Source organism: Anomalospiza imberbis, chromosome 5 (genome assembly GCF_031753505.1).
Source record: "Anomalospiza imberbis isolate Cuckoo-Finch-1a 21T00152 chromosome 5, ASM3175350v1, whole genome shotgun sequence".
NCBI classification, from domain to species: domain Eukaryota; kingdom Metazoa; phylum Chordata; class Aves; order Passeriformes; family Viduidae; genus Anomalospiza; species Anomalospiza imberbis.
The window spans coordinates 22,778,365-22,793,199 of NC_089685.1; the positions used below are offsets into that span (position 1 = coordinate 22,778,365).

At 34.7% G+C, this 14,835-nt stretch overlaps 1 protein-coding gene across 2 annotated transcripts in view; it reads right to left on the reverse strand.

Moving 5' to 3' along the window:
• The window catches only part of KCND2 (potassium voltage-gated channel subfamily D member 2), a 268,180-nt gene that overhangs the window by 142,755 nt on the left and 110,590 nt on the right, over nt 1-14,835 (reverse strand). The gene's annotated exons all lie outside the window — the stretch shown is intronic.

Consider the following 14,835-nt stretch of genomic DNA (forward strand, 5'->3'; position numbering starts at 1 on the left):
TGTCACAGTGCCTTTAGAAATCTCGTTCGTAACACCCTGTACTGCTGAGCAGAGAAAACAGAAAACTAGATCTGCACCTGTAAGTTGTTTTTGGACAATGACTGATTCCTGAGCACAAGACTAATTGAGGACAGAAAAACCCTAAATGAATCTCCATTTACTTGTATAGAACCTCAGAGCAGGATCAGGGCTCAAATATGTGTTAAGGTAAAGGTTGAGAAGGAGAGGCTGAATTGCAATAGTAAGATAATACTTAGCTTAGGCTGATTCTAAATAAAACTTTCATGGTTCTGAAGCTCTTGAAAGTTAAAACAGACCAATATTTATGTATGCCACAGTTTCTTTCAAGGCAATTGTAGCCAGTTGGTTTCTTGGCATCATAGCAGACATGAAAAAAAAAGATATTTCCTGTATTTTGCATTTCGGTGTTTAAGGAAAGTCCAAAGTCATGATAGATGATGCCATGATTAGATGGTGACTGGAGAATCTGACGGCATTTGGAAGTCCAAAGAAGTCTCTGTGTCATTCCTGGACCTTAGATGTCAAAGAGGAAGCCACAGCCCAGGGAAGAAAGGGGTGACAAGGCTAGCTGGTGTCTGCAGCAAATAAAAGTTAAAATGAACAAATAAAAGAAATGAAATAGTGATGAAGACATTTCCTTCTGAGTTGTATGAAGAAAAAAGACATGAATTTTTAATGTACTGACCTCTGCCATTGAAAATGATCCTTTACTTTTCTCAGTAGCTTAACTTAGAAATGAGTGGGAGTTATACACCTGTTCTATGTGAAAAAAGAGGGTGACCATAAAGCACCTTTCTTTAGAGACACTTGTGAAACATTATCTGAGATGCAAAGTGCAACCCCACTTGTTCAAATGCTTAGCACGCTTGCAGATGTCTACAGTGTAGTCTCTCTATTAACTACTTAACAGCAATTGCATTGTAACAACCCAATAAACCTAAATATAAAAAAATGGACTATTTAAGCCATAGGTAAAGATGAATGTGCCAGAATTTGTCTCTTCCTAAATTTGCTATCCTTCCCAGTCTTTCAGAACTGAAACACAAGTGGGGAGCACTGGTTGAGACTCGCTGCAAAAGTGACAACCCTAGCTAGGGTTACTCATCATTCCAATGTATAAAAGGGTAAAAGACATTGTCATTTTTTATCTCTAGTGTTGTAGTGTATGTGTTGCAGATTTGAAGAACTACACATAATAAAAATATAATTCCTGCATGGTGGAATTAATTTCTATCTAGGATAAATTGAAAGAATTGCATATCTCAAAGCACTCAACTAATGATACTAACAAAATTATGAAAAGGCAAATATTAAAAAGCATTCCGAAATGAAATTATGATCTACAGGAGGTGTGCTATTCTTTTTCTCCCACAGTATCTAACAGACCTTGCAACCTGTAATGAAACCTTACCCTTAATTATGCTATTCTTGAAGAGTGACTGATATAGAAATCATATTTAATCAGAAGAAAGACAATCTCAGAAACATTTAAAAGGAAATGAAAATATTAATGGTAAAGGACTTCCATTTTTACTCATCTATTTAATACCTAATGTAGTAAATGAGGATACAAACTCCCACTGATTTATAAATCTTTTATCTGTTAAAATGTTCCAAGGTTTAGAATAGCAATTTAGACATTGTAATAAAATAAATATTTTTCATCCTTTCTTATACCCTTGTAAATGAGAATTCTTAGGTAAAGTGAACATTATAATGATTATATGCATGTTAAGTATCAATTTCTTTGTGTGAATGGAATTTCTCGTATGTATTAGTATGATGCAGGGTATGGCATTGGATGCTTCTTATATAGAAATCACCATCTAATAGACACAGTGCAACATCTCATCAAGTCAGATATTAATGTTCAGCAGTCACAATTTGGAAAAGATTTTCAGATTTTACTTCCCCTTAAGATGCCTGGATGCACAATTCCTTGGAAAAATCTGATTGTTCCTAACAGACTGCCAAATATTAGACTTATAATTAGCATAAAGTGGAAGGAAACTCCTCAAAGTAGCCACAGATTTTCACAACTGTATCATTTCCTCGTGGTCCACTAACAATGATGCTAAGTGCTGCTATCACTTCAATCTTTATCACACAGCAAAAGTAACTAGTGAGATGGCAAATAAAAGTCTTCAACCCTTTTATGTATTTGTAGATTTTTTTTTTCTCTAAGGTCTTCAGTCTGGTTCTTGCAATTATAATGAAAAAATATTCTTAGAGATGTCTGCAAAGGACTAAAATGCTGCTTGTCTCTGGGGTTCAGCTGATGTTCTTAGCAAGCAGCTTGTGAAACTGCTGCCAGGCAGAATTCCTTGGAATTCAGGATCTTCTGATAGTCTTAATTTCTCCTGCTCTCCTGTTGTAGCACAGAATAACTGTGGCTTTCTACTTTTCATGCAACCAACAATATTAAAAATTTGTTAAGCATAATGGGACTATAGTTTTAGGGCTTCCATTAGGGAAATGAAGACATTTAGTCCTACTTTCCAATGCCCTGTGCTTTTACACAATTATCTATCTATCTATCTATCTATCTATCTATCTATCTATCTATCTATCTATCCATCCATCCATCCCTCCATCCATCCATCCATCCATCCATCCATCCATCCATCCATCCATCCATCCATCCGTCCATCTATCCATCCATCCATCCATTCTTCTATTTCATTAAGAGGCAGATTGTAATATAATACTATGTTGGGAGTTGTGAAAAAATAAGCAGGTGGAAGTGAATGTGAATTTTAATGTTGCTGCATATTTCTGTGTGAGAATTTCTGTGTAGGTATTTTTGCCTGTTTTAGAGGCAGTTGGGAGAAGTCTTCTCATTTCATGCTTCTAGAAATTGATGGACTTTACATGGCAAGAAGTGCACTTAGCTTGCTCTCCTGCTGCAATCTGCAATACAGGCACAGTTTTGAGCTATGATGTAAAATAAATATAATGTAATTTTAATTAAAAATATAATGTAATTTTAAGAAACTAACACATTGCAGTATTTTAGCTATCACTGAGTGTATGTTACATGATTTATGTAAAGTTTCAAGGAATCCAAAACATTCTTATGATAATTGTGTCTATTTACACTAATTATGTAATTATACCAATTGCACAAATAGAAGGCAATACATATTGACTGAAGTCAACAGCTAATTTGCAAAATAAAAACATGAACCCAAGCTGTGACTAAAGCTGAAAAGAAGTTAGGTGTTTATTCTTCAAATATGTACAACAAACAAATACAATCTCTCTAGCCCTTTTCCCTTTCTGTCTTCTACCCAAAATGGGACTCCCCACCTCAGACACAATCTCAGGAAAATTTCCTTATAAGTTTCCCTAAGGCTTATTCCACATAACAAAGCTGAACTTCAAAAGATGCCTAAGTGTTGACCAAAATAAGAGTTGAATTACATTCAGGAATAACACTTAGTGAAATTACATGTCTGCAGTTTTGTTTTGCAAATATCTTAGTGCAAAAATCCTTCCAGAGAAGCCTAGATATCTGTTACTGGGGTATGGATCAGTGTAAGGCCACATCCTACAATTGTGAAGATTTATCAGTTCAGCAGGGCCTGGAAGCTACTCCTTCCAGGGTTTTTTTTAGATGCCATCTGCACCATGAATACATAAAGAGTGTTGTCCATCAGTGAAGTCTTATCCAATTTGTTGTTTTTCGTACATCTCTTTTTAGTGTGTGTGGGATGTTGTGTTTCAAGAATTCCATGTAAACATGCAGGTAAACATTTAAATAAGAAAAATGACTAATCAAATACTTCAGTTATACCATAATTCACCATTCAACTAAGGGTCATATTTCCCACACAAAATCAACCTCAGAAACACTTCACTTTATGTAGGTAATGTAAGCAAATTTACAATCCTTTCCAACATGTTTTCCTCCTGGTAGAACCCCTACCCACACTTTTTGTGCCTGATGGATTTAGAACTTCTGCTTCTGTAAGAAAAGAAAACCAGTTTGTGTTAAGAAAGTAAGTCAGTGTTGTTGTGATGTATATTTTTCAGTCTCATTACAACTAAGATCTTGGCTTAATGTGACCTATTTGAGGAATTATTTGTAGTGAGTTAAAAATTAATTTTCTTCCTATTTTCCAGAACAAAGACTACTACTGAATTTGGGTTGATGTAGGGAAATGAAAATTACTCTCTTCACTAAGTCATCCCTCTGCTTTGACAGCTTACAAATTAGTCTAATAAAAATTGGTGATACTTGTTCAGGAACATGTCAGACAGAATCCCTGACGTCTGTGGACCCCTCATGCAGAACACTGTTTCCCATGCCACTCTAAGACAGTGACTCTCTTTCCATGTTTTCTTGGCTGTATATGCAACACAGGGGACAAACAGACCACTTGTAAGCTGTATTGTCCATAACAGTTTAAAGGAAAAAACTACAATTCATGGTGAAATATGATTTATCTATTCCAAATTTCTTATAGTTTCATATTTCATTTCCTAAGGAATTTCATGCATAGATGTGTTGTGACAGTTAGTCCTTAAAATACAGATTCATACTTCTATTTTTTTTTCTGTACTAAGAAAAGATAGCATACTCTTAAGGACACATATTGTTAAATTTTAAAAGAGTTGTGGTAGTTTTAATTAGGGCACTTAATGGCATTTGCTAGCAACATTTAACTATAATCAACAACTTGTCAACATGATCTACCATTTTCTATTTTCAAATGATTATGGGAGAAAGAAGTGAAAACACAACTAAATGAAACTGCTAAAGGACTTGCCATTAGTTCATGCAGGTAAAGAAACCACTCTAATGAACAACCAGATTTTCAGGTTTCCTTTGAATTCATTTTTGCAAATTGTATTTTTAAGTAGGGAGAATTGATTTCAAAATGTCAGGGTTTGCATGAGGGTCTTATTCTGTCTTTACTGCAAAACATTGAAAAAAATTTAGATCGTGAAAGCAGTGCAATTTTGGCTAATGATTTGTATTTGACTAAAGATTTAATTTTTGCAGTATAAAAAACAATTGCAATATAGACTAACACCTTTTAAAAATTGTCATCATTATTATTTGATTATTACTGGAAAACATGGAGATATAAACTAACCCGAGTGATTGATTTTTTGTCTTTTTTTTTTCTTTTTTGACAGCTATTCATTTAAGAGATGTTTATTCATTTAAGAGATGTTCTCTCCTCTGCTTTCTGTAAAGTCCACTGAGGGGAAACAGATTATCAAAAGTAGGAAATTCAAAAGAGAGGGAGTGGAACTATAAATCCAGCAATTAAGGAAAGATCATTATCAAGTGTTTATTACAATAGCTGAAGATGAATTAAATTGTCTAGCAATTTTAAAGAGTTATAAACCAATGGTGGCATCCTCATATGACAGAAAACTATCCAAGTCAAGACAGAAGACTATACTAAGGTAGGTAAAATAAACATAATAAAAAATGGGAAATAGTTGAGTTCAAACCATCAGAGACAGACAAACTGGATAATATCTTAGGTATCTTCTGCAGAATAAAAAATGAAGCTTGATGTTTATTATAAAAAATAATTAAATTTACTAGTTTGAAGCATATAGCTTTGGAATAAACAAAACACTTTATGCACAAAGAGATGAACTCCATTTCACAGTATGAAGAACTTTTATTGGGATTTTAAGTGGGTGCTAAATGTCAAGGAATATATTTTCAATGACAAGAAGAATGGATGTCATAGTATAGTCCCTAAAGAAAGAACCTTCTTAATTTATGCTATAACACTAAGGCTCAGATTCACCCTATTTGCACTAAATGAAAAACATATCTTGAATGTACTTTCTTTTTCTAGCCAAGGAAAGAAGTAGGAATCCCTGACTATGACTATGCTATCTAGGCTCCATTGTGTCTCAATGGAGCTAAATGGGAAAAAAATCTAGATCCATGGACTTTTCTGCTTTGAAATATAATTTGACATAGCTATGCTTCAGTTGCCTGTCTAGTTATAAAACCACAAGATGTTCTTATCGCTCATTTACAAGGAATAACCACACACTTTAGAAGTGGATTAAGGTAAAGCATGTTAAGAGCTTGATGTCAAGTTTTTAAGCAATAAAGAGCCTCAAGAGACAAATTTACTCTAATGCAAAGATTTTATGAAGACCAAAAGTGATCTGATTGTGCAAATTAACATGCATCAGCTGATTTTGGATAGCTGTCAATTCATATGGTCTTACCTCAGGACACAGTTCAGCAAATTTCTTGACGTAAGTAATCACAAGCAGAATTTTAAGCACATGCTTGAATCCTTCTGAGACTCAATACAATTTGAAGTTCAAAGTTAAGCATTTGCTTAAAAATTTTCTTGAATATGCATGAGCTGCTCAGCTGGGCCATTCAGGAAACATGCCTCCTCTTAAAATTGTTTGCTAGAATATTTGCAGAAAGTGAATCCACTGGGGACACAGACATAGCTAAGGTTTTTTGGTGGTTTTTTTCTTTTTCTTTTTTTTTCAAATAAATGCTCATGAATAAGTTTTGCAGTATTTGCTTAGCATTTCTTAAGGGAATAGTATCTGCCAACTGGCCTTGCCATCAATAAGGAAGTAAGTAGATGCTAAATGTCAATATATATCGCTCTCTCCAGACTACACATGTCAATGAACTTAAAAATTAAATTACTGAACATCTGGCTAGAACGATATTTTTAAGAAGCCTGTTCTAGTTCAAATCAGAATACCAGAGAATGTCTCCCTTCTACTCATACATCTGCTGTATTTAGCAGCTGCCTATTCCCAAAAACTTTGATTGAGCCAGGAACTTAAGAGGGCATTTAAAGATTAAGCTCCTGTGAAAAGAGTGGTTGCAGGACTACAAGTCACAGACAGAATGAGGGTTTCCATGATTCAGCAGCTGCACACGCTGATTGCAGTGACCTGGGCCTGTGCTACGGAGATCAAGTGACCTATGGAAGAGAAAGGAACCACAGTGTGGCTTCACACCTCAAACATAGGGCTGTCAAAAATCCCAACAGGTTATTCTTATGAATTCCAAAGTCAAAATATAATTTAGTCCTTTGCTAACTATTTCTTTCTTGTTCATACACTGTAAGGAAAGAGTATACATAACAGAAGACTTAGTATATTGATGTCTTTTAAATCAGAAATTAGGTTGGGCTGGTGTTCAAGAAGTCTTTACTATGAAGTACCTACACAGTGTTAGTATGGTAAAATGTCAGATAACATGTACCATAATACTTAGGAAAATAAGATTTTAATTATTTATATAACTTAATAAACATAGCTTTTTAAAAGTAGTATTTCCATTAAAAGAGTGAGCTCTTAATTTCTGGTACATTTAAACTCCTGGGTTTTCCCAGAGTACCAAATCCCATAATGGACAAACCTATACTGGGAGAAAATAGGATCGATTTGTACTGAAGTGTGGTTGTGCAATTTATTGCACATTCACTATTACTGATTACTGTACATGAATCTGGTTATTCTTTATCTTATTATTCTGCCTTGAATATACTGATTAATTATCCAAAACTCATTAAGGAACACTGTTCATCATGATACTTGAAATCATATGAAGGCTATGATAAGGATTAAACTTCTTATTCTTGTGGTGGGTCTTGAATGTTAGTGTAAATGACATTGAGTATAAAGGTAAAAGATTTATGACACTTACTGATATGCACTGTCAGTCATGTGAGTTATGATCTACCTGGAAAGTATATTTGTGAGTAAACAGATCTGCTAATTAGAGCTAATTGTGTCAGAGGACTGCCCAACAAGCACACTTAATCTAAACTCTGATTCCATTGGGGAAGGTATTTCTGAGCACAGAAGATGAATATTTTGAATAAACCTCAGGGTGGGAGGCAAATAAGTGGTAAAGTATAACATGCATTCAACTTCTACATGGCTGAAAGCACAGAACATATTGGAGATTGACAGAAATTTAGGTGATAGAGAAAAGATAAGACAGATAAATGCAGTGCTGGAAAAAGTGTGCTGGTTGATTTGTGGTGCATATAGGCAGAAATGAGTGAGTTATAGTTTTCACATAAATAAAAACTGTTACATGGTTAATAATATTAATTTGCAACCCTCTGACTTTAGAACATAGGAACTGATGTTCCAAACGTCTACATTTAGATGGGAATAAGTAAACTCAGTACATACATCACTCTTTTTGCGGATGAAGAAATAGAAAATGTTCTGAAAATCCTGCTGTCTGCTGTCATTGCAGGTAGGGAGAGATCACTGTTGTAAAGCAGTGTGGTTGCCATCAGTGAGCAAACACCCATCCAGTTAATATAAGGGGCTTCCAAACCCTGCTTGCCTATTGATGTCCAGGTTCTGAATTGCAACAAAGAGCCGGGAACGCTGTTAAAAAATTGAAAGGAATGTTTACAGCCCTATGATTCAGACTCCTTTTCCTGAGAATAAACAAGCCATTCTGTGGAGAGGAAAGGCATCAGAAAACACTTGAAATTTATTAAATACTTTTATACAGCTTATTCCTCCACCTCACTAATTTCTGCAGCTGCTGCTACAAAAGCATTTCAGTTACAGCTGAAAGGAGACGTGGCCTATGCAAATCTTACAGGGAGAACGATCCCTGTGATATTCATCTCTGGTGTGATCCAACACATGAATGTTTGTGTGACTTCTTTCCACAGCCATTGCTGATTGACATTCTGGCTATGGCACAAATGGAAGAACCCCCATTATCTTTAAGGAATATCTTTTGATTTTTACATATATAACTGCAGAGCTTCATTGTAGGAGTGAGAGTTGTGAATCTTTTTCTTCTCTGTTACAATAAATTAAAACTCAAAGATAACCATAGCCTTAATTCCAAGTGTCTCTTGAAAACAGAAACCAAAACTGAATGTGGACAGGTTTGATCAATTTCATTTGAAGGGGATAAGATAGGTATTTGCACCACAAGACCATGGTTATCCAAGAGTTGTCAAAAGATCAATTTTTTCACAATTATTACTGAAAGAAAAAATATTGGGACCTTTCATCTACCTTTTCAGCCACAAAAAGCAAGAATCTGTGGCTTGCTGCTCCCAGATGAGTACCCTGGCAGCTGCCTTTTCTGCATTTTGTTCTGCAACAGAATTTTTGCATTTCACACCCTTCCGCAGGATAACCTCTGCGATGGAGGTATCAAATGATTGAGATCCATCTTAGCCCTCTTTAAACCTAGTTCACACGCATAAGATGGAGAAGTATATATCTTATATTTTAAAGCCACATGGTATTATTCTCTTTTTAACATACAGATAAAATCTTGTTACTTTTTTTTACAGATTTTTTTATACAAATATCTGAAAATGGTCTCTCATGTTTCACTAAAATGTTTTCAGACTTTTAAAAAACTTTCTATGCATTCTGCGAAGAGGATAGAATTTTTTATAGACTTCTAGGAAATGTTGTCTTGATTCTAAACATTATTGCCATTTCACATCAAAATATTTCTCCTCTCCTCTCCTCTCCTCTCCTCTCCTCTCCTCTCCTCTCCTCTCCTCTCCTCTCCTCTCCTCTCCTCTCCTCTCCTCTCCTCTCCTCTCCTCTCCTCTCCTCTCCTCTCCTCTCTCCTTGTCTTTGGTGCCTTCTTCTCCTTCTTAAAAACCACATCCCCCAAAAACCCAAAAGCAACACTTTTCTACACTTTTAATATGTCGTAATTTATATTCCAGTCAAGAAAAAATAGCAATTATTTGTCCATCTGCCAAGAACAAACACCATTATCTCATTTTAAATCAGATTGTCACAGGAAAATAAAGATGTCTTTTTTCAGGAGTATGGCAGGCAGATTGTGGAGCACTGACATGCTGTATTGATCCTTCAACAGTACTAAGTAGAGAGAGAGAATTTTGCTTGTTTTGAGATGAAATAGCAGAGCAAAGTTAGTAAAGGAGTCTGGTTTTTGATCTGGAATAACATAATTTAAACTTATTACATAGCTATTTTTATTAGTCTGCTTTTCCTTCTTTCTATTTGTCATTTTACCACTTGGGAAATAAGTTTAGGGATATGTTAAAAACTTACATATAACTCAGAACTCACATAAAATCAGGTAGTTATCAGCTGTCTCTGGACAGTTGCAGTACTCAACAAATTGATTTTGTCTGAATAAATGTCAAACCCAAAGCACCTTAGGGTGAATGGAAAGTCAATGACCTCTGTAGTACATGGGAATAGAATTTAGTTTTCTAACATTTCCAAAGCAGTGCCATACTGTTGTTTGCCTGCTTTTTGTTCTACCATCCAGTTTCTTTTTTTTATTAATTAGAATACAATAAATAAATTTAAAAAAACCCCCACAGATATGTATGTTTATGGAGATTAATATAAAAAACTGTACTTGTGAAATTCCAATAGCAGCAAAAAAAGTTCTAAAATAGAATTGAATCTAGATATTGAGCTATGATTTATAAACATAATTAAACATTAAACCTTTGCCACATATATGTTCATTAAATAAGACATTTTTGCATGCTGTGCACTTATTTGTAAGGGGTTCACCTTATTTTTGTACCATTTTATTTTATCCTTTGGCTATTTATATAATATCTAGTGCTGTGTTATTTAATTTATTTTATTTTAAATCCATTAAGAACTTTGCTAATATGTGTTCCCTATATAAATTAAATCCTGTGTAAATAATGCCTGAGGTGGTGAGATCCATTCCTCATATCAGACAACTAATGAGACACCCGGAATGAAAGACTGCCATTATCTTTCAGAAGAGTTTGTATTGGGCTCTTTTTCTTTTACAAATAATGTACTTTAAAAAGGGAGAAATTATGATGTCTGATTTTACAGGAGCTGTTAACAGAACTGAAATAAAACATCTCCTACTGGTGCAATAATGAAACCACAATGTGATTATACAGCAGTTAAATGTATTTTAGTATGTAACACACATCTGATAAATTATTTGAAGATTAATAACCACGTCTTCTTTGTAACAGTGGTATGACAGAGACGAAACACTGAGCTCCACAAATGAAAGGTTATAATACATTTACTTCTATGCTCTATACCTGCTCAACATCTAAAGAATTTACAGACTGAAGTGCAGAATGGTTCAAAGCCAAATAAAACTGTGAAGTATTCTTTAAACAAAGTGATATATAATCTCCTAAAATTTGTACACAGATAATTACAGAAGGTACAATACAATACTTCAGATTTGGTACAGACTGAGTTCTGAATCTTGTGTGATCTGCAGCTGGGTCAAAGTACAATGACTATCTTTGGAAAAGGACTGCAGAATTATTGCACTCTAAAATAAAAGTAGTGCAAATGATACCATTATATAGTATATTTTATTATAAGTAAAGCTCATTGTTTCATCCCAAATGTAGTGATCACATTTCTTTGTTCTCTTTTCCCTTCTTTTAAGTAATTAGTGGAACTTAAATGATGCAAATATGTTTAAAATATTGAATCATAGAACCACAGAATATCAGGTTGGAAGAGACCTCAAGAAACATCTTCAACCTCTCCTGGCAAAAGCATGGCCTAGAAAAGATGTCCCAGCATTCTGTAAAGCTGAATCTTGAAAATGTCCAATATCGGGTAATCCACCACATCCAGCTATGACCATGTTCATGCCAGCTAAAGAAATTCTTGTATAAAAGTATTCAGTGACACACAATAATGTACCTAGCCATCTTTCAAAGCTAATTCATTATTATTATTATTCATCTTTCCTGATGCAATTACCGAATACACTGAACCTTTCTGCAAGAGCAAACTCCCACTCCTTTGCTGAGGTGTTACTGCTTCACATTGGAGATCTGACAATAAACTCGAGCATCTGGGTCTGTAACAGATACCTTGTGCTATATATCTGTACTATAAAATTTCTAGCATGTTTCTCAGGTATCAAAACCTAAAGTCAATATCAGATGTTAAAAAAGAACTATTAAAAATACGATTAGAAATTGTGTTTGGTAAAGTTTAAAAGAGGATAAACAGCAAATTATTACCATTAAGTAGACTCTGAAAATATAACATTTTGCCAGTATACAAGCTTGCACAGCAAGTAGTCAATGAGTTGCTATGTCTCAAACACTGGTAGCTATTCAAGTGGTCAAATTAAAACAGGATGTGATAGGATGTGACAGGAAAGGTAGGATAGGATCTTTTTGGGGCCAATTTCCCATTCTGGTCCATGGTAACCACCCAACATAAAGGACAGCACAGGCATGGTGTCAAGAGGCATGAACTGTGGACTGAGGATCAATCCAGTAGTGGGGGATCAAGAATACCAAAGACCCACAAGGCCCTCTGATCCATTTCTAGAAGGATCCAGGGAAATGAACTTTGCATGCTAAGTCATTTGCATGAGAAATGAGAAAACTTGCTCCAGAGCAGGGAAAACTTCTTTTATTTCTCTCACTATTAGAAGATAGGGGCAAAACACATATTAATTTCCACGCCAAGTGTGTTGCTTTGAGACCTGGTTTGGATCCTTCTGGCTTTTGACATTCTTTTTGGGCCAAAAATCTTGGGTGTTCCCTTCTGTTTAGGAGTGGGATGCAACACCTGTACTGGTGTCATGAACAGGATGCTACTGTGGTTGAGAGGGTGCGAGTGGGATGTGGTCACTGTACCCATGAATAATGAGTGCGAAATGGTGGGAAGTATCCCTTAACTGTTAAGGTTAACAGTAGGGAGGGATCTGAGCAGTGGTAAGTCATGGTGACCCAAGAAAATCAGTGCTTGACTGCTACCCCATTTTGAAGCATTTTAGAGAATATGATGTCTGTACAACATCACTGCACATGTAATGGACAAATGGAAGTTCAGTAGCAAAATGGGATCTTTATTTCTGTCTTTGCTTCTTTTTGCTTTACTTGTAGAAGAATACATTTGTCTATGACTGCTAAGATGAATTCCTATTTTAAACACACTATTGAAATAGACCTTTCTCTGAAGTTTCCTATTGGTAAGGGAGGTTGCAGTTAAGGACAAATTTCAGAGTCACTGTTTCACTGACTGTGACATCTTTATCTCCAAGGTGATACCTTTACAGAAGGTCAATTTCCAGCTAAGATTTCGTTATACTTTTTAAGAACTCTGTGGTCTTTTCTGTATTAAATCAGCCTTTAAGGGACATGTGGGTTCCTTCTCTTCCTAATGGGATTCAAAAGACTTTTTGCAACCTATTTTCCTAGTTGTTTTTTCTAGTTTCATTATTGAGTATTAATGTTTTCAGGCTCAGCTTGTAGTATTCAAGTACAGTCACAGAGAATGTGAAATGTTTCTTTGTAGAATTCCACTTTGGATGTCAAGTATTCGACTATTTGCGACTTTTGGTCACTAAAGTTAAGCTTTTTCTCCTTGATACCTGCAGAAGTACTAGAAACTGGATCAGCAACAAAGAAGGAATAAATTATTTCAGCAGCTAGTAAAGAAACGAGAGCAGTGTCAGCAATATAATATATATAATATATATATATAATATATTATATAAAATAGTGCAATCTTCTTTGTTGCAATATCATTATGAGATTTGACTTAATAGCAGGATAATTTGTGAGCAATATAAGATTTCTGAGCCAAACAAAGAAGAACACTAAAGATCTTTAAAAACTCATAAAATATTACCTTATTCAGAATTAAATTCTGTGCTGAGTTTCTAATTGTGCACCTTGATAATAACCACTGGGATTATACAATTGAAAAGCCACACAGGAAGTAAACCCTAATTTCTGATTTAATCTGATTTTTACAATAGCGCCTTGTTTTTTTCAGTCACACAGTGCTATGCTAAGATTACAAAAAAATTGCTGCATGTTCATGAGTTTAAAAGGCAAAGAGAAACTATGAACATTTAGTCCTACATCCTGCCTAATATAATGACACAACTAATATAGATTATGTCTTGTTATTTTTACTAGCATTTACAGCAGCCATGGTGGAAATAGATGCATTTTAAAAAATAAGAAGCTCATTTCATTATTTCAAATTTTATCACGTCAACTACATACTTTGCTAAGTCATTCTAAAGTTACTTTCTGGACTATTTGAATAAATGTCTGTAAAAAATCATCTAGAAAACACCAACTTAAAATAATAACCAGACTGGCTGCATATGAACTCAACTCGTGGCTGCATTTACAATTTGGTACCTTATAGTCTTGATTGAAGTTAGATCTCCTGTGGCTTTACACCTTCACTAGCACAGTGAGAATCAAAAGACCTCTTAGGAGTTGTCTTGATTAAGCATTTGCAAATTTTCAGATGAACTTCCAAGCAACTCCCATAACTCATATCCCAAAAGAAGACAAACAAACAAAAAATCCAAACCTCAGACAGTCTTATTTGGCTTTTAAATTTGTGATTCTTCTCAGATCTAAGTAATCTCTTTTAGAATTTTCTTCTGTACTGAAATACTCCCTGCAATCAATTTTCTTCAAATTTCTATGATCAAAGTATAAATTAATGGACTAAAACCCTTAATTCTCTTTCTGTGCATATTATCCATTAATTTAATTGCTCCTTTATCATTTCAGTGAAGCTCATTAATTTTGAAATCCTTTGTGGAATTTTGGTGACAGATGAACATAGCCCAATAGAAATGGTCTCAGTACCAAGTACAAACATGCATTGTCAGTGTATTTTCTCAAAAAAAAAAAATTGCATATACATATGTCATCTTTGTGTCTTCATCCTCATTTTCAGTAAAAAATAGCATGAACACTCTTTGTAGAAAAGTTATATGGAAAACACAGACCCTAAATGGTGAGCTAGCATCTGTCTATTCTGGGGAATCCTATTGAGAAAAATTTGTACTCTTAC